Below are 20,917 nucleotides of genomic sequence, written 5' to 3'. Positions count from 1 at the left end.
ATTGGTGCCATGTGTCTCACTGGCATCATGCCTTGTGGCTCCACGTCCTTTCATGCAACCAATTAAAATATTCCATATCTCATTCATCCATGTCATCCCAGACCTTCTTCATCCAATCAGAAGAATTGAGTTGCACCTGCCTTTGAAACTTCTGTGGAAATACTTCCAAGGTGATGTGGTTGTGGGGTCCCCCCCCCCACTCATCAACTCTTTCCAATTAAAGCTTGCATATCTGCAAGGTTGCTTGCTTAGTCACCTTGCTTAACCTGTCCTCGGAACTTTCATTCGCAGTCTCCCTCGGATCCCATCGGGGAGAATCCGTTGGGGGAATGTGTCTAAGGTGAGGATCACTGTTGTCCCTCCCGATCTTGTTATTTTTCCATGCATACCAACGTCACTGCCACATTTTCATGTTGACTATCCAAAGGGGTCATTAGCCTTAACAAAACTTTGATTTTATCTTTGAAAATTTGACTGGCGATATCTTTTGATCTAGGAGGCCCTTTTCAGACTTTAATATATTGTTGGAAATCTCTTTCTAAGGTCCAGCCATGTGAGAAGTTTCCAAGTGCATCTGATATGATCTGAACTAAAAATAGCTCCAAATTCCCTTCTTAACCAATCTTCTTGTAACCACTCCTTTGACATCAATGCCAACATATTTTCAATAGTTAGTCGCATCGACTATTTTGTCAACTCAAAATATATCCTCTGCAACTCAACTAAGCTAAGTACTATATTGATCACTACCAATATTTAGGCATATTGTCTGTTCAAAATAATATTTTCCCTCATGGCAGCCTGTGCCCACACTATACCTTTTTCCTTGTTGTTCCAACACTTAGTTAGCGATTACAAATTTGTTATCACTTCATTTTGAGGTTCCCTACAGAGTTGTGGCCTAAATAAATGGGACTCGAGCTCCTCCAATAATAGCTGGGGTAAAAACATAGAATACCGCAAAAGAATAAACAAACAATTTACTTTCGCAGGCTTCTTCACATCAGACTTGTGTCAACTCAACCCTCTTCTCTTTAGCTCATCCCTAATTTAATTAGCTTGGATTTATTCTCCTTCAACACCAAAAATAATAAACCCATGAACTCACCTTGTTTCCTAAAAAAACTAGGGCTGATTTCCAAAGTTGTCACAAATATGCAAAAGTCAATGGTCTAGGACTCGACCTACTCAATAGGTTTGATGTATTTTCTAACAAAGGTAACCAGTCAATGTTTTATAAGGGCTTGGCCTGCTTCAAAATGAGTGTAAATACTACCTAGAATTTGGCTTGCTCAAGCTCAAGAAACTCGGTCTTCTGATAGTGTTATATCCCCCACAAGAATCACAACAAAATAACAAAAAAAATGATCCTCCTTTTAGCTTGAATTTTCCACATCTCCTCAATGCCTAAGCTTGGCTCACTTCCTTATCTCGATCCTTTTCCTCAACTCAAATCCTATCTCAATCACCAAGTTTACTACTTTCAAATGAACCACATGTGTAGTATTTATACCAAACAAGTGGGGGGTCAAGGGACCAACTTATCCACTGGCTAGGTCGACTTGTGCAACTGGCAGAATGTACAATGAATATTCAAAAAATAATTTCTCCTTAACTGCGAGGAGTTATAAGGTGTGTCATATATCATTGGAAAGGTCTTGAAGCATGTTATTTTACTATGTAACTTTATCTTTCATTTGGACAACCATTGACATCAACAACAACATTTTTCAACAATAATGACTTTCTAAAAGCTACATGCTCTTATCTTGTATGATATTAATATATATATATCATGGATTTTTTTAATGATATATAATAATGAGAGGATTTTTAAATTTTATTATTTTATTATTTTGATTATTATTTTTTACAAAATTTTAATAAATAATTAAAAATTATATTTCATATTTATTTAATTAAAATGAAATATCATTTATTTTCTTCTAAAAGAACTAATGATGTAACTCAAGTATAAGGTTTTATGGATGAGCATGCGGTGATATCCCTATTCTTTCTAGGAGCAAGTGCCAACAAGTCATCATCACGTCTAAGAATAGAAATAGAAAGATAAGGACATCAAATATCATCTTAGCTTCACCCTTTTACCCATCGAGCATTAACCCTTAGTTTGCAAGAAGGATGTCTTTAAGTGGGCAAGGGAATGCTAACAAATATGTAGTGTGATTCTAATATGGAGGAAATTTATCCGTGAGGAGAATTTTTAGGGAAGGCAAGTATTTGATAGGTGCTTGAGGCATCTCTTCTATATTTTTTTCATTTCTTATTGCCAAGGCTTGGAGCTACATGAGTTCAATATGGCATTGCAGTCTTTATAGGTCTCCTTGAAGATTCACCCCCTGGGTTCTTAGGGAAAAAGGGAAACCCGATGTCCTTGGCTCCTTGTAGTTAAAGGAATTTGTGCATGCACAATGAGTGTGGGTTGGGACTTTGCATTAGGGGAATTTTGAGGTCTAAGAAAAATGAACAACCAAAATATACTTTATAAGAACCAATAGGATTCAAGATGATCATGTCAACCATGGGGGATGATTCACCATTTTTGGAGTAGAAAAGTAAAAAGTTAAAAAAATAATAAAATGTACAACCAAAATACACTTTATAAGAACCAATAGGATTCAAGATGATGATGTCAACCACGGGAGATGATTCACCATTTTTGGAGTAAAAAAGTAAAAAGTTTAAAAAATAATAAAATAATAAAACTAATTTTTCAACTCGTATTTTCAACTTATCTCCCTAAGGTTTTACTCAAATTTCGAGCAGGAGTACTCGTTGGATGCACAATTTGATTCGTCATCCAAGGAGTACACATGTTGCATACTTTTGATGGACACTGCTACACGAAAAATGAGAAATACATGAAAAAACGTGATTACAATCACGTTTTTCATGTATTTCCCATTTTTCATGTAGCATGGTTCATCGAAAGTATGCAAATGGGTACTCCTTGGATGAGGAATCAAATTTTGCATCCAACGAGTGTTGTTGCTTGAAATTTGAGTAAACCCATTGGGAGATAAGTTGAAAATACAAGTTTGAAAAAATAGTTTTTTTCTTTTTTCCCTCTAAAATTTGATGATGTAATCTAGTCTTATTTTATTATTTCCACTATTATTTTATAATTTCCTTAGGAGGCCCATTTTAGACCTCAAAATTCCCCTAATGATTGTGTAAAGAAAGAAATATGTTTATCATCTTGCCATAGGCTTGACTTTGAAGGCAAAATTCGTTCTCCTTTGAAACTCTACGATAGATTGGAAGGAGAATGAGGGGAGTATTGGGAGTCATTCTCGCTAACTCACATGCATTTTTTAGTTCTTATCTTGTGGTTATTTGAAGGGGCAAAGTTTGTTGGAAAATATGAATAGGCAACAACCAATAGAGCCAATCACTAGTGGTACCAAATCCACTACTACTAAAGGAACAAACCATGGACAAGCAAAAGTTCTAGCAAGGTAAGCCCTCCCTTCAAGAAAACTAGGACTCAAATAGAGTATATAAGCAACATCAAGATATAGTAGAAGGTTCCCTAATATATTCAAGGTGGAGGTTAAGTAGACATAAAATTTATCAAGAGAGGAACATGTCAACACCTCCTATACTGACATTGATGTGGAGCTCATGGAATGTATCCTATACATAGGTCTTTCTTGTAGCAAGGATGCCAAATATTTCAAGTTGGTCAAATTATGCTAACACAAAAAATCCTATATAACTCAATAGTTGAGGAACAATGTATGCATCAATGATCCATCTTAGCCAAACTAAATTTCTTAGATTGCAAATATGAAGCATTGATCAAGATAGTTTGGGGCATGGAAGGTTTGGAGTAGGAGCATCATTATGATCACAATAACAAAGCACAAACTATATTGACCTAAATAAACACTATTCCAATCTACATATATGTAAGTTTGGCCTCACAAGCATAGGACTAAGAGATTCATTGGCCAATAAGAGTTTTTATTTGATCACGTTTTAATCTAGTCATTAGATTGAGAATTCATTTTGGTTTTCTTTGTGGTACAAACCATTAGTAGACAATCTTTTTCAACCTATAAATCTGATCGTTATCCTTATAATGTTTTATCTAGGTCTCCTAGGTTTATACATCTACATTAAAACTATCAACAATGTTATCATCAAGGAATGTATTAGACAAAATCATCTAATATTTGATAATCAACCTAAAAGCATCCACTTTTTGTATATAATAATTAATACGAGAAGCTAAATTTACAATTAAAAAAATTGTTAAAATGTTTTATATTTAAAGATAAATCCATTATGATTTAATTAATTTGAAATATATATTTTGGGTTTAGCTTGGGTTGTTGAGAGGAATGATTGTTATCCTCCCCACCCAAGTTCAATTCCTACAAGTGACATGTTGAATTTAGATTGGGTATATTACTACAATAGTTTCGAGCCTTGTTGTTGAAACCCTTCACCTTGTTATGAACCATGTGCCTTAAAAATGATAATAAGTCAATGAATACAATCCACTTCGAAGGTGGAGCCTTCTTTTACAATGAATAAAACACAAGACACAATATGATGATTGTAAGACTAGGTCTATTTGGTATATATAAGAAATAAATGATACACTTATAATAAAAGGATACAATGAAAGCTTATGACCTACATAACAATAGGAATGTAATAATTCAATATCTAGGGCTTAATAAACGGTTTTAGAAGTAACATGGGGCTTTCCTAGGACTTAACATGCCCCTATCTTTCAAACAAGTGTTGTCTTCAACACTTGACTAATTATGGTTGTTTCTACATGAAGACCGCATCCTCCCCTGTTGCCTCTTCCACTATTAGGTTCTTCCATTCGATGAGGTACTCAGTGATTACTTAATTTCCCGACTGATTAATCCTTTTTAGGAATTGTTTTTGGTTCTAGTATAATTTTTTCTTCTTCATTAATGTCTAGTAAAATAGTACAGATTGGGATCTTGTCACAAATTACCTTCTTTAAGAAAAAAACATGGAAAATTGAATGTACACATGAAGACGGAGGCAACTCCAATATGTAAGCTATACTTTCAATGCTCTAAAATGCCTCATAGGGGCCATAATACCTCCATGTTAATATATTTAGACACATGCCATGAACCATCCTTTTTAGTAACCATCGCTATTGGTGAAAAGAAAGTACTTTCACCAAGTTAAATGATGTCAGCGTTTAACATTTCTTGAATCATAAGGTTACTTGTAAGGCCTGATGTTAAGTGGTACACTTCCATATTACAAATGAATAACATGGTCAGGATCTTGAGCAAGTGTAAGACCCTTAGGTATCCCTCCTAATACCTTGGAATGATTGTTGATAATATTTCAAATATCCATTAGAGTAGAGAAAATAGATGTTTGAACATCTAATGAGCAAAATTTTGCAAATACACCATGGTGTCCCTTTTTGAGTACTTTTATCATGCTATTAGAACTTATTAGAAAAAATTTGTTGGATACCTCTAAGCTCAGTTTCCTTGCATTTTGAGGAAAATCTCATAATTTCTTTTTGAAAATTAAAGGTCACTGTTCTCAATGATTATAATAATTATACCCCTAATACAATATCAATACCACCCATTTGAATTGCAATCATGAGACTATCCAATAAATAACCCCCCATATTGAACTTAATACTATGTCACTCTGTTAGGTCCCTATAATACTAGTGTATTCCCCCATTTTTATTGTCATTGTAGCCCTTATTGTTATTGTTGTGTCCATGTTGTCTCCATATTGTTATTATTGTGCCCCATAGAAGCCCACTATTGTTATTTTTGTCCTCAACACTTGAGTAGTTTTGGATGCTTCCGTATAAAATTTTCATCCTCCCATGTGGAATCTTCAGCGGGTAAGTTCTTCCACTTGATGAGATACTCTGAAATTGATTAATTTCGTCATTGTCGAGTTCTTTTTTCTGTCACTACTTCAGGTTCCAATATGATTTTTCCTTCCTCGTCAAGTTATGGCAGTATTGTTTGAACTGGGAGCTTGTAACCTATAACCTTATTTAAGCATAAAACATGGAAAATTGGGTGCACTCGAGAAGATGTAGGAAGCTCCAATTTGTATTCCATAGTAACAATCTTTTGTAACACCTTGTACGGACCATAATACTTTGGTGATAATTTATTATCCTTCTTAGCTTGCTTGAGGGACATTTGTTTGTATGGTTGTAGTCGTAGAAATACCCAGTCACCTATATCAAAACTTCTTTCGCTGCAATGTTGATCTGCCTGTTGTTTCATTTTATTCTACACCAAAGTGAGGTTATCCTTTAAGAGTTGAAAAACTTGTTGTTGATGCTCGATGTGATCATCTCTTGCTTAAACCTTAGAATTTTCACTTAAATATGATGTGATAGACGGTGGATGATATCCATATAGTGCCATAAATTGGGTCATTTTTGCTGCAGTATGGAAGGAAGTGTTATACCACCATTCAGCCAGAGGCAACCACTTGACCCATTATGTTTGTTTATCAGTTACAAAGCAACGAAGATATCCTTCCAAACATTTGTTCACTATCTCAGTTTGCCAATCAGATTGAGGATGATAAGATGAACTATGAGCTAACTGAGTACCCAAACAAGAAAATAATTCCCTCCAAAAATTTCTAGTGAAAATGAGATCTCTGTCGCTTACAATAATCTTCAGGTTTCCATGTAGCTTTTGTATTGTTTCCATAAATGCAGTAGCAATTGTACTAGCTTTAAATGGATGAGATAATGCACAGAAGTGTGCATACTTGGTAAGTCTATCAACTACCACCATGGTGACACTATTTCCTTCATATTTGGTAAACTTGTGATAAAAGCCATTGAAACCTCCTCCCAATGTTGACTTGGAATGGATAAATGTTGTAACAGACCCGAGGCCTTAATTGTTTCAACTTTATTTTGTTGGCAAACCAAACATTCCGCCACAAACTTTTGAATATCAGATTTAAGGCCATCCCAGAAAAATTCCTTCTTAACCCTGTGGTAAGTTTTTAAAAATCTTGAGTGCCCTCCTAATGGAGAGGTGTGCAATTCGAGAAGAAACTTTTGTTTGAGTTGAGAATTCTTACAGAGAGATAAGCGATCTTTGTACCATAACAAATAATTTTTTCAGCTAAATGTGTTAGATGTATTGGGATCTTGCTGCAACTTTTGAATGAGTGCCCAGACTTCTTCGTCATTATTCCATTCATCCTTTGCTTCGTTTATCCAATTTGGTTGGATAATAGAAATGGCACAAAACAATGCTTCCACATCCTCATCCTTTCCTTAGAATACATCTGCAACAATATTTTGCTTCCCTTTTTTGTAGATGATTTCAAAGTCATAACCCAACATTTTTGTGACCCATTTTTGTTTCTCTTTTGAAGATAATATTTGTTCTAAAAAGTATTTAAGGCTATCATGATCCGTTTTTACCTTGAAGTGTCTTCCCATTAGGTAAGGTTGTCATTTCTTAAGTGCCTGTAGTATTGCCAACATTTCCTTCTCATAAATAACTTTGTGTAAATACTTTCCTTTGATTGAACAGCTTTCAAAAGCAACGAGTCTTCCTTTTTGCATTAAACCAACACCAATTCCATTTCCTGGGGCATCACATTTCACACTAAAGGTTTTTATGAAGTTTGGCGTAGCTAATACTAGTGCTTGGCACATTTCCTCTTTAAGATGTTCAAAGGCACTTGTTGCTTTTGGAGTCCAAGAAAATGCATCTTTCTTCAGTAATGTTGTTAGAGGTGTTGTTATTCTCCCATAATTTTTAACAAACTTACGATAATACCCTGTCAACCTAAGAAATCCTCACAGATGCTTTATGGATGTGGGGATTTTTCATTCCTTAATGGCTTTAATTTTGCTAGATTCTACCTTAACACCTTCATGAGATACAATATGACCCAGATTTCCACCTCTTGTACTCCAAAGAAACATTTGGAGGTTTTGCATATGATTGTTTCTCCTCCAATAGTTTGAGCACCCTATCAACATGTTGAACACGATCCTTCCAAGACTTGTTGTAGATTAGTATATCATCAAAATATACTAACACAAATTTTCTAAAGAAGGGTTTGAAAATGGAATTCATCAAACCTTGAAATGTCGAAGGTGCATTGGTAAGGCCAAAAGGCATGACCAAGAATTCATGACCCTCATGAGTTCTAAATGTTGTTTTTAGAATGTCTTCAGCCTTCATTCTGATTTGATGATATCCTGAAGAAAAGTTCTTGAAAATTAAAAGCTATTGTACCCAAAGATTGTAGCCATTGGACTCCTAATACAACATCAGCACCACCCATTGGAATTGAAAGCATTAGACTATTCAATACATATTCTCCCATGGATAACTTGATATTATGACACTTTCCAGAGCAATTTATGGTTCCTCCATTTACAACCATCACTTGACACTTGGGTGCTAGATATAGGAAGCAATTCAATTTCTCGACTATCTTACAATGAATAAAATTATGGGTACTACCTGAATCAATCAACATTATTACCTTTTTCTTCTTGATATGTCTTTCTATCTTGAGAGTTTGAGGAGTGGTAATTCCTGCCAATGCATTACAAAATATGGGCGGATTCATTTCTTCTTTCTCTAGGGTTGGTTCCTGATGTATATCCTTTTATCTTGACATTTCTTGTTCATTTTCTTCCTCCTCTTCACAATCTATGTATAATAATTTCTTCTCAACATATTTACGACCTTTAGTGTATTTGCTATCACAACTATGACAAAGCCCTTTTACTCTTTTTTTTTTCCAATTGTTGTGGTGTCAACCTTGTTGGTTGTGGAAGGCTAGGGGCAGCAACACTTCCATCTTTATAGTTGTGAATGGTAGACTTCCTTGTTGTCATAATTTTGCTTTCAATTTTTATTGCCAACTTAAATGTCTTTTCCAATGAATCAGGTTCTCAAAGGTGAGCCTCATGTTGGATGTTCTCTTTTAAGGTCCTTATGAACACATCAATCTTATGCTCTTTTAGAATATCATTTACCCTTATATTCAATTTTTGGAAGTCTTTAATGTGCTCCACCATTGAACCATTTTGTTTGAGATTTATCAATTGACTAAAGAAAGTGTTTTCTCTTTGTATCATCATAATGTGCCATCATTTCCTCCGTAAAAATTGACCAAGTGACAATTTTTTTACGAGAGAAAAGTCATTGATACCATACAAACTGATTGGGTTCCAAATATAAAGTTGCAATGCGTACCTTTTGTGTGTTTTGCACATTATGGAGATCGAACTATTGCTACATCTATAGTATCCATGTTACGGGACCCTTGCCATCAAACTTCCTCATATCGATCTTTGGATCATGGTGGGTCTTCGATTTAATATTAGAGTCTATGAAATTATGATTAACATTTCTGTTTTTTTCATCATGAGTTTCATCTTATATCTTTTCGCGATTAGGAAACATTTCTTGTAGCAACCTTGTCAAACCTTCCTTGAAACCTTCCATGTATGCTTTTAAACCATTCTTAATTTTCCATATTATCTTTCATGTATTAGCTTTCATGCCATTCTTCAATCCTTCCATGTCTAAATTTAAGCTATTCTTCAAACCATCCATCTTAGCTTCCATGTCATTTTTGGTTACTCTTTGTGAGAGCGAAAATTGTTGCACTTAGTCTTGTAATTTTGATATATCATGTTGCATTTTTTCTTTTTTTTTCATACGTCATAGTAGAACTTTCGGGTTGCTTACTAGGTGTTTCCATTTTCTTTCTTCGGGGCACCAATTAATGAGTATTATGTTTCACTATGCCCTTTGAATCACTTCAAATTATTTTTTCAAACAAAATTTATGCAAATTAAAAAAAAAATACACACTTTTTTTTCTTTGTAGGATATTGATATTGAATTTGGTGTATCTCTGTAATGGCGGATCTCCAAGATTTGAAATTTCGTCTTATGGTAGCTCTCTGAGTCCTCTTTCCAATGCTAGAAGTCTAATCGAGATTGGATTTTCCAAGAAAGCGTTATGTCCAATATCCCACAATGGCTGGATTATAGACTAGTTTAGTAGAGAAAACTTGTACGAAGTGCCACATGTCACTGTTTCAACCTTCAGACTTGAAATCGATAATTAACAAACTACATTTCGTCATCTTTCTGTCACTTTTTACGAAATTTGAATATAATGCTCAGAGAGAAAGTTATGATGTTTTTCCCACGGTCACTTGTTTGAGATGAAATTCGGGAGCCTGCAAAAACCCTAACTTCCTTGGATCATATCTCTGAAAATATAGCGAAAAAAGCTCTGAAATTTGGAGACGACATTCATCAAGATTTCGTCTCAAATGAGTTTTTTTTAGCTTCTAAAGCTTTGTAGAAAAAAAGTTATAGTGAAAATCCCACGAGGACCTGTTTGAAGAAGTGAAACCCTAGAATCCAAAGCTCTGATACTAAATGTTATGCAACCAACTCACAAAAAGACAGAAAAGATAGATCCATGACTTCAAAATCAGCGTCTTCGAGGGGGCAACCTCTTTTACATTACACAAATAAACAATTTTTAGATGATTCAAATGACAAAACTTCCTTTCTATGTATCAGAGTCTAAGAGGTCACAATATAATCAGAGCCGACATAACAATAATAATGTAAGGGCGCAACAATAACAATAGTGGGTTTCTATGGGGCAAAATAATAACAATATGGTGACAAAATAGACACGACAATAACAATAATGGCTACAATGACAATAATAATGGGAGAATACACTAGTATTACAATAACAATAAAGGCTACAATGACAATAATAATGGGGGAATACACTAGTGTTATAGGGACCTAGCACACTCCCCTAAACAATTTATGACATCTCCATTTGCAATCATTATTTGTAATTATGGTGTTGAAAATAGAAAGCAATTGAACATGTTTTCTAATTTGTTATCAATGAAGTTATGGGTACTACCAAAATCAATCAACATTGTTACCTTTTTTATTTTTCATATATCTTTCTATTTGAGGGTTTGAGAGGTATTGATATTGTGAACATGACAAAATATTCTTAGAATAGTCTCTTCTAACACTATCTTGTGACATTTCCAATTCTTCATCTTCTTCCTCTGTACAACCTATGTAGAATAATTTCTTCTCATTGCATTTATGTTGCTTATTGTACTTGCTATTGCAATTGAAATAGAGTCCTTGTGCTCTTCCATTTGTTGAGGTGTCAACCTTGTCAATTGAGTGAGGTTAAAAACAAAAACATTGACTCTGAGACTAGGTCTCGTTGTGTATATATGTAAAAAAACATGATAAAACTATAATGAAATGATACAATGAAAAGTTCTGGCCTGCATAATAATAAAAATGTATTAACTCAATATCTAGGACTTAATAAAGGGTTTTAGGGTTAACATTGGGCTTCATTAAGGCATAACATGCCCTCAAGGTTCTAGGATGTACATTGAGTGGCGTAATCAAAATGAGGGGAGTAGCTTATGTAACAATAATATGTGATACACCATATTTAATATTCAAGAATATTGAATGTATTTTGACATTATCTTCACGAACGCGAGGTTTATGTGGTTAACTATTATTAAATAAAAACATGGCACATAGTCATCTTTTACTTGGATAGATCTAATTCAATAATTACCATTGACTTTTGTTTTGTAAGCAAACTACATGTGTTTGGAGATTTATGAAGGAATCTAAGACACAGGTTTTGTGGTCAACATGGATATCTTCAAACATACATGGATGATTCTTTTATATCATCCATGAGAAACATTTGGTGTGCCCTTTGGAAAGAATTTATAAAGTATTTTCACATTTAAAAAAAAGAAATTGATATAATTTGAATGTGTATGTCGCAAGAAGATTTAAGTTTCAAATTGGAAATACGAAAATATAAACTGATGGAGAATGAAAAAACATACACTCTCCAATTATCACCTAGCTTGGCCCACAAATGAACCTCGATATACATTTCAGTATATCAAGGGTTAATTTTAATTAAAAATGCAAAAATTACTCAACATATCAATGCTTACAAATGGAGGAAATTTTGAAAAGTTTGAGACATTGTCGGCAAGATTAATAATTTGACATGTTTTTTTTCCAAAATCATTTATGTGTATTTGTACCTAATTATAACATTAGAATTAGAATTTTGAAAGTTAATTCAAATTCAACATTCTTAATTAATATTTATAAACTATTGGAATACAAGGAATTCTATTTAAATAGTTGGGTAGAAAGTCCAAAATCCAATGACCACAAGTATAAATATCACATTTGTAAATGAATAAAACATATTTTCCTTTCTATTAATTTGGTTTTAATAGAGTTGGTTTTTGTGGGTTTTAAATACTTGTAATTGACTTTGTGAAAGTAATGAGCTGAAAACATTACTCATTTTTTGGTGAATCGGTAACTTCAAGGACTATTTTAGGCAAGACCTAAGATCGAATCATAACGGTTGCCACTATTCACTTCAATATCCAGATATTCAAATTTTCTTCCTTCAAGCTCATAGGAATTACTCATCATGATTTTTTAACATGATCAAAATTTTACTACGCATGGTGGAGGAATTAAACCCGCTAGCTACCAATCAAGCTATTATCCTTTGATGAAAGTATTATTCATTGACTCAATACACTGGAAAGATTTGTTGTGAATTTTCATGTGATTTTTAACTTAATAACAAACTATATATTCAATGTTTGTTATTATTCATGTCATTTATAGGTTTGTTGCTGGTTGTGTTGGTTTGAAGGCTGCCATGGGTTACATTAAGATTGCTCAGGAAAAAAGTTTAATGGCAGTATTTTCTTTATTTGTGTATTATTCCTCATTGATTTTAAGCATTTCTTTATTCTAAAATATCCCAATCATAATGATTTAACATTTTTTTCTTCTAATTCTACATTTTGATTGTTATTTTTGTTTTTTAATGACAATTTCCTCTAAATAATTTGTTTAAGGTTTTAAATCACAAGCTAGCAACGAGATAAGCCAACTCAACTTTGATACCCATTTTCATAGTTTAAATAGGTTAAAAACTCATATTTTATAAATCAAGCTTACTTTGAAAATACAAAGCCCACAAAGATATATATGAAATACTTATTTAACATGTAATTATGATAAATGATATAATTATAATTGTGCTAATTGTACATGAATAAAAAAAAAAAATCATGTTTAACGTGTAATTATAATAGATGATATAATTATAATTGTGATAATTGTGTACACCAATGAAAATAAATATTCATAAAAATATTCATATCAACCTTTATTGTTTATGTTAACTCCTTTGATAAAATAAAATTTATCAAAATCATTATAATTAACGCTAAATATTCATCATGGCCTCACCACAATTCGTAATTATTATTTATATATTAAATCATCATTGTATAGGTGGTACTTATCAATTATTGTTCATGTCAACTCCTTTCATAAAATAAGCTTTACCAAAATCATTATAATTAACCCTAAACATTCATTATGGCCTCACCACAATTCATAATTATTATTTATATATTAACACATCATTGGATAGGTGGTACTATATCCGATATAATTTTGTAGGATCAATACCGTATATCATCGGAATAGAATTTTCTTTTGTCAAACTGGAAGTGTTCCTTTGTCCCAATTTAAATGTGCTTCTGATATCAGTACGCTATATGGAAGATGACAAATATTATCTATTATGTACAATAAGCATGTGGCTTTTCATTCACGCCTGGTAATGCACGCAGTGTAACACCATCAATATGGTACAACTAGCATAAACACGTCCTGCCCGCGTTATAACCCCCATCCTGACCTCTGTTTGTGCATGCTGCGTACATGTGTAGGGTAAGATTCCTGCAGCTTCCCGGTATTACAGATGATGTTTACCCTACACCAAACTCTACCAATTGTGGAATAGCATTCATCTAATATTCATTTCCTATGCAATAGAACCATGGGGTACCAAAAACAAATATACCCTTGCAACGGTTTCATGAGCTCCCTTTGGTAACCAGAATCATACAGTGTCAGATTAACCTTTGGCAACAAGATGAATATGACAAGGATCTTACTGACTGAAACGATTATTAGTCAGCGCTTGACCTGATATACTATTGCATATCAGAATTATATGATTCTATAAATTTGCCAGAAATGTTTACCATAAACTCTGATTGCTCTCTACTAGATTCACCTTTGACATGAAGTCCATCAATTGGTTTCTGCGATGATTGGAATATGAATCTTAAGGTTTATTTTCATTTTAATTGAATCTCATTATGATTGAGATGACTATGTATAGGCTATAGCACACATTCTGTAGGCAAAGAATGCCCAAACCTCTTCGTGGAATGTAGATATAACTAGCATTTGCACCAAATGTTGCAAAGGAAACGCCGTAAGGCATAAATTGAGGAACAATTCCGACATGGGAATGGGAAAATGTACATAAGATGCAGATATGTAGCATAAATGAGATTCTAAAGATGTATACATTGAAGTTTATTTAGGGTGCCTAAGTCTATATTTTTTTAATTATTGAATTAATATTGCATATAAATCTCATAAAATTCAACAAACTTATAACTGAGGGCTCTGATCTCTAAGTTTGACTTTGGGTCATTAACATGGTAATGCACTGTCTCAACCACTAAACCACATAACAACAAACAAAAGACTACAAAATGTTACAATCATTACTATAGTAAACCCAATGACTCTACACACAATAATTTATTCTTTACTCGAAGAGAATATTGCTTAACCATATCCACAAAAATATTGCAAGGTGGAAAGCATTATGCAGAACAGAATCTCTGTTATTATAACTTGTAAGTTGTAGCATTATTCCAACCAATAAAACTATCTTCACATTTTGGAAGATCAAATGGAAATAAGTTTTGAAGAATTCAATAAAAAACGTCCAAGATCATTGGATCACATGATTAATGGTACCCTGTCCTATGAATCTAATATTTTTATGCACTTACAATTAAGGGAGAAAACAAGGTCCAAACAATGTATACCACAGGGACCAATAAATAGTATATTTGAAAATCCTTACTAGGATCAGAAAAAACAACATTACTTCTCCTTAAATCCTTCACAATCAAATTATACAATTGTTGTACAACATAAGGCCCATGCTGTTGTCAATAGTTCTGATTGAGAATGTGACCAGATTCCTTCAATCTCATACAGTGATTAATGCACCAATTATACAATTGTTGTACAACACAAGACTCATGCTGTTGTCAATCAAGCAATAGTTCTGATCGAGAATGTGCCAGATTCCTTCAATCTCATATAGTGATTAATGCACGAAACACAGGTGTAGTAGTTGCAACGACTTTTATATCATTTTACTGATGTTGTCATGTCAAAATCAATGTGATACAATTAAGTCACCTTTAAGAAGAATCTCATTGCAATTTCTATACAAGGATGTCTGTATTATCATTACTCATTCTAATTTCACCTCTTTTATTGTCAGACATCACGAATTAGCATCGAAATGCTTGCTTCATCCACAGACCAGTCAATTACCTTTTATAAATATTTTGTTTGAGCATTGGAACTCAATAACATTTAGAAAATTATAAAAAATTTATCTCCAATCAATTTCTTTTCTTTTATTTTTCTTTTTCTGATTTCCACTTATTATTGTTATATAAATATCTAAACTCATTTTATAATACTTTAAAAATAGAAATTTTCAGATATTATAATCCCTAAATCCTTTCTTCCCATTCTTAATGACTTTTGCAATTGGAAATAGGGCTTTGCAATGAGGTTCCCTCTGCATTAAACTCTGCAACTGACCCACCACGGTTAGTGTTAGAGTCCTTGGAGGGGTTTTATTCTCTTGAACAAAAGTCAAGTGACAAGAAAGAGTCTGGGCCCCCGGCTCTACGCCGGGCCTGTACATTATTACTGGAATCTCTTGTACCTGTTTTGGCAGATCCTAATTTGGGTGTTGAACATCCAGTTCTGCCCTTAAATATAAAGGAGCAAGCCAAAAGTATTGCACATGAATGGAAGTCGAAGATAAACCTTGAAGGAGATGTTGCCAATGGCAATTCGTTGGAGGCCCAGGCCTTCTTGCAACTCCTAGCTACTTTTGGAATTGCGTCAGAGTTTGATAAAGATGACTTATGCAAGCTTGTTCTTGCAGTTGCACGGTGCAGGCAGACACCTGAACTCTGTCGTTCCCTTGGACTTGAATAAAAAATGCCAGGTTGGTTGGCTGGTGTTATGTAATGTTAGCCTCAGTGGCTAGGCTGGCAAAATTTCCATCCATTTTGGTAGATAGGCTTTTTGTTGTTTTTTTGAGGGACTGGTGGATTTTATCAGTATACTTGGTTGTGGCTGATTGAGTTGAAGATAAATTTTGGTAATCCTGGCTGTAGTAAACCTTCCCAACGTTTTTTGTTTAGTCCAGTGAACGGGTTTCTAAGTTGACGGGGTTGGTAGTCTTTCCTTTAGATCTCAACATTTCATATGCAAGGCAGATACTGAGTGGCCTCTACTAGGTAGACATCTTTTTATGAGGTAGAAAGTTGTATGTAAGTTATTTTGTTGATATTAATAAAGGCAACTGAAGATGATCAGCTATGGTAAAGTGTCATAAGGCCTTTCATGAGTGGGGAATTATTTACTTACGAAAATGGTCTCAAGCTGACATAGTTGTTATCTTTATTGACAAATCCGTTGAAGTTTTCTGTATTGTTTTTTATTTCACAGTAAACTGTCTTTTGGTATTTCAAATGTTTGTGACATATTCAGATTAACTGAAAATTTTGTGACAATTTCATGCAGATGTTGTAGAAACCCTGGTCAATAGTGGAAAACAAATTGAGGCAGTCAACTTTGCTCATGCATTTGGGTTGACAGAGAAGTTTGCACCTGTTCCTTTGTTGAAGGAATATCTGAAAGATGCTAAGAAAGCTTCTTAGACAAGTTTAAAAAGTGGGAATAACTCTACTGTTGCACAAGTACGATTGTATTACTGTTATACAAAATGTCTTGTTATGTGATGATCATTTTGGCTTAGTATTGTTGGTTATATCAGAAGTTCCTTTTTTGACCGATATTTTTATTTGGTGCTACAGAATGAAGTAAATACAAAAGAGCTTTCTACTTACAGAGCTGTTATAAAGTGCATTGAGGAGCACAAACTTGAATCGCAGTTCTCACCAGATCCTCTTCAAAAGCGTGTAGCTCAGCTAGAGAAAGCTAAGGCTGACAGAAAAAGGTTTGCAGGTGCTATTAAGTCTCAACCTAAGCGTCCTCGTGCTAATGGAGGAAATGCTAGTGTATATATACCTCCGTTAAGTGCAGATGAAAGAACTTCGACTCTTTATGCTTCTTCCAATGGTGCAGACAGAAGCTTTTATAGGTCTTTGGATAGAGTACAACATTCTGGTGCAGCTCCAGGTGTTACATCCTACAACCTACAGGGCCAAAATGCATATGACAGATCAAACCAAGGATTATATGGAGCAGGCTATGGTGTTGGAAATAGGACTCCAGTCTCACTCTCAAGGCCATATATGTATCCATCAGATAACATGGGACCTTCGTTGTTGGGTTTCGGTTCTTACAATTCCTCTACTAATTACAACAACCATCACTTTGGCAGTAGACTGCCTGCCCCTCCTCCAGCTTATCAGTCTTCTTTTATACATTAGGTAGGTACGGTGCTTATCTTACCGTGGTCAAGCAAGTTCTGATCTTATCAGGCCCCATAAAACCTTTTCTATTGGATGTGGCTGGTAGTAAGCACTTAGCTTTGAAGAGGTTTTTTGACTTTGTTTCTGTAAATCTAAAAGATTGGCAAAGTTCATTTGGCAGCTTTTCACAATTTTCAGTGGTGTTTTCTTCTATTAAGGAATCTTCTATTAAGGAATTTTATTTTTGTATGGTATTGAGTGCTTCATCACTTTCCCAGGTTACTATATACTGTAGTGTTTATAGTTCAAAGATGATTCTATGCATAATTTTGGTATTTTTTTATTTGTTTGACAAATCAGAGAGGATCAATCTGTCTCTTTGTGGAAGATTAAAATTTGGTGAATAATATATCATTTGTGATCTTGTTCGGAGCTCATAACACAAGACTTTCAATTGCATTTGTATGCCGAGGGCTTGTCTTGTGTTGAATATGATTTAATTGTCCACTTACACCTTACCTCATTGGTACCTGTTTACTCTAAGCCTATGAAGCGAATCAAATTTTATTTTGATTAGTCCAATTGTAAGGCTATTTTTGAAACTGGACCCTGCCCCTCTTAAGCTGCTGCATGATTTAAATCCCCCTTTTTGAGCAGAAATGATTTGTAGTACTAGTGGTATAGTTGTTATACCCTGCATTAATATTTTTGTGTTCTCTGTAACGAGGACAAAGCACATTGGAGTTATATGTCCCATCTAGAACTAGCAATTGTCTCAAAAGGTACAAAGAGAGGCCGATAGGATTATTAAATTAGAATTGTTGAATTTCTCTAGAAGAGATGTTGGTTCAAGCCTACAAGGAGCAAAGAGATTTGATGTTTGGAGTTCTATGCTTTTTAGACACCATATTTCTTTAAATACAACTTAATTTTAGAAAAGTTCAACCCCAATGCAGTTCTGCCATGCAGACATACACTTAAATCGCTATTGGGCTTATGATATTGACAAATTCAAAGTAAACTAGTATACAAGAGAATGTACCAAGCTAAACCACAAGTTACACATCTTCAGACCTAAAAAAGTACATAACAATGGTTTGGCATATCAATAGCGATATCATAATTGCTTTTCCTTCCACATACATACAATTGCTCCAAAGGCAAGGACAAGAAAATTTTCAGCTCTAGTGAGCACCAGTGGGTCACCAAAACAAGTGACCACTAATGGCTTTCACATTTATACAAGGAATTGGCAAGGGACTTTACATGGACTCCACTCAACTTCAGACACAGCTTCAGCCAATATGGAGAGTGATTGAAATTGAACATAGCTAAGTAGTGGCATTGGCTCACAGTAATACACCAAGTATAAAATATTGAAGCTTTTACAGAAGCAAGGAGTAAGAAAAATTATGAAGCTCAGAGAAGTAGATTTAAATCAATCAAAGCTTGTTGAACAGCTATAATGTCCATAGAAATAATCTTCCAATGTTCTGCTCTCATGTACAAGATTTACACTTTGATCTGGACTACTGTTTGATACCAAATCATCATCAACTCCAAGCATTGCGAGTGATAGATGAGTTTGGATGTCACAACTCCCAGAGTTTTCTCCAGATTCATCCTCAATCAATTCATCTAATTCCATGGACATTGTCAATTACCTCTTGGTCCAATAAGGTAGGTCATCTCCTTCTCCTCATAGTAATTTCAAAGTCTGCAATAATAAGTTACAGACAAACAATGAGGAAGAATAAGTTCACGTTCTTACATTAACATTTATCCATTGTTTGAAATTTTACAAAGTCAGTTTAATGCAAAGGTAAGCCACTTTATTTGGGGAAACCAAAGCTTTCAATTCAAATCTTGCAATCCAGATTTCAGCTAGGATAGTGATTCTTAGGAAAGCTATATACTCTCTTGATATTGGAGCGAAAGCAGATATGCTGGCTCTTCTTGCCTATTCAGGGAGGGGTAATTTGCATACCATCAACATCTCTTCTGCGGTTTAAGGGTGATGATTTCACAAATGGAACTACTAAACAAATGTTTAGATTACAACCCTAAACACTAGGTCTAAACACCCTTTACTCTATGTCAGAAGGATATCAACTCGATATTTCATATGCCATTCTTTGTTATGGGAAAAAACAATTCTAGCACTAACTCCTCACAGGAAAGGAAATGTCTTCAAGCAACTAAATTTGACATCAGAAACTGAAACATATATATGCAACTAATGAGAATAAGAGTAATTACTCTGTTCATTCGAGGTCGAAACTGAGCTGCCTGTCTTAGACAACATGCTGCACAAATGACCATTCTCTTCATCTTCCTCATGTCATAAGCATCTTCCAAAAGTGGATCTGCAAGTTCTTTTACAGAGCCAGCTGCCAGTAATGGCCTTGCCTAAATTTTGAAATTTACAAGAGATTAAGATTCTGAACCAAGACAAAGAAACCAAAAGAATCCAAAATTATCAAATACAAAACAAGCAAGGACACTAGAGCCCTACCCACATAACCAAGCTTTCTTGGCCTTTAGGATTCTTGTCATTGATTGGTCTTCTTCTAGTTATTAGCTCTAGAAGAACTACTCCAAAGGAATACACGTCTATTGTTGTTTCCCACCCCCTCGAGAATAGATTCACTAATGGATTCCCATAGTCTGAAATAGAATCCAAGGCATCAAAAGGTAAACCTAGGATACCCACTTATTCAAGACATGTTCTCTAGAGACTGTCACTTTGCATTTAAGTAATTTCATTCATCCTCTTATGCAGATCTCAACAAGTTTCCTTCAACCGATCATCTTGGGTACCTGCTTGAGGTACTGGAGAATAACGAAGATGAGCCTAAGCGGGACAATGATGATCAAGAAAAGTAGAGACCATCATCCACAGTCTGTAGTTCTGTAAAATAAAGAACATGACAAAGATTTTACTTAGAAAACAAGCTGTCAATAATGGGTTCCTGGAAGTAGTTGAATAGAAGCTACTTTGTTTTGTTTTGGTGTTTATTATAAAAAAGTAATGATCAATGAGTTTCTTTCCTTGCAACAGCTATGGACATAACCTTCCAGAGAGTCCATTTTCAAATCTTAATGGATCCAATGGTATTAAAACAGTATTATATACTACAGAGAAAACAATGGGGAACATGCCCACTATTTCCAAAGTTTTAACACAAGCATCATCAAAATCTGC

The 20,917-nt window shown here is 34.3% G+C and overlaps 1 pseudogene; it reads left to right on the top strand.

The window, feature by feature from the left end:
- The first annotated feature begins 14,468 nt into the window (after positions 1 to 14,468).
- LOC149229723 (FRIGIDA-like protein 3) lies at positions 14,469 to 17,730 on the top strand (annotated as a pseudogene).
- The last annotated feature ends 3,187 nt before the right edge of the window (positions 17,731 to 20,917 follow it).

This window comes from Pinus tabuliformis, chromosome J (assembly GCF_031772625.1).
Source record: "Pinus tabuliformis cultivar Carrire ecotype Pingquan chromosome J, CPIR1, whole genome shotgun sequence".
Classification (NCBI taxonomy): domain Eukaryota; kingdom Viridiplantae; phylum Streptophyta; class Pinopsida; order Pinales; family Pinaceae; genus Pinus; species Pinus tabuliformis.
This window is presented reverse-complemented; position numbering and strand designations above follow the sequence as displayed.